Source organism: Pygoscelis adeliae, unplaced genomic scaffold, assembly GCF_000699105.1.
Source record: "Pygoscelis adeliae isolate BGI_AS28 unplaced genomic scaffold, ASM69910v1 Scaffold153, whole genome shotgun sequence".
NCBI classification, from domain to species: Eukaryota; Metazoa; Chordata; class Aves; order Sphenisciformes; family Spheniscidae; genus Pygoscelis; species Pygoscelis adeliae.
In genome coordinates, this window is record NW_008824408.1 from 174643 (window position 1) to 175139 (window position 497).

Sequence of the window (497 nt, forward strand, 5' to 3'; positions counted from 1 at the left end):
GCGTGCATGCCGGCCCGCCGGCACGGGAGGCTTAGCCGAAGCCTGCTGCGGGGAGGCAGAGCTGCCCTGGCCCCCTCCCACCCCAAGGGTTGAGCTGCAGCTCCCCACCCCTGCCTGGTCCCCCCCAGGGGTGCCCTGAGGGTGTCCCGCAAAGTGCAGCACCTTGGGGTGCAACCTCGGGGGGGGGGTGACAGCGGGTACATGCTCACATCTTAAACCACCCTTGGGATTAGCGGGGTGGCCTGACCTTAATCCCCCCGGGCATGCAGCGGCCTGGAAGGGGCCAGCGTGGGGCTCGCAGGGGCCCCCAGCACCCACTCAGCCATGCCCCAGCCCGGTAAACCCCGGTGGCTGCCAGATGTTGACAGCGGGTACATGCTCACATCTTAAACCACCCTTGGGATTAGCGGGGTGGCCTGACCTTAATCCCCCCGGGCATGCAGCGGCCTGGAAGGGGCCAGCGTGGGGCTCGCAGGGGCCCCCAGCACCCACTCAGC